This window comes from Austrofundulus limnaeus, unplaced genomic scaffold (assembly GCF_001266775.1).
Source record: "Austrofundulus limnaeus strain Quisiro unplaced genomic scaffold, Austrofundulus_limnaeus-1.0 Scaffold2020, whole genome shotgun sequence".
Taxonomy (NCBI): Eukaryota; Metazoa; Chordata; class Actinopteri; order Cyprinodontiformes; family Rivulidae; genus Austrofundulus; species Austrofundulus limnaeus.
In genome coordinates this window covers 40,644-40,877 of record NW_013954422.1, presented here as the reverse complement: position 1 = coordinate 40,877, position 234 = coordinate 40,644, and positions in this window count along the sequence as shown.

The following is a 234-nucleotide window of genomic DNA, read 5'->3' as shown; positions in this document are numbered from 1 at the left end:
CGTCAACACTTATCTGTTGTCTACCTACCGCCGGTGAATGACAAATTGACAAGTACTTTTAAACTGAGCGGACCGGCCCCCAGTACCCACTAAAATGGGGTTCTAAAATCTCCAGGGACCCAGCCTGCAGCACATTGGGTGCAGATATTGCAGGTACTGTAGGTGGTCCTATGATTGTGCCTCTGGCCTGCCGATTGGGGAACCAAGCTGGACAGGCCGTAACTCCAGTGAATA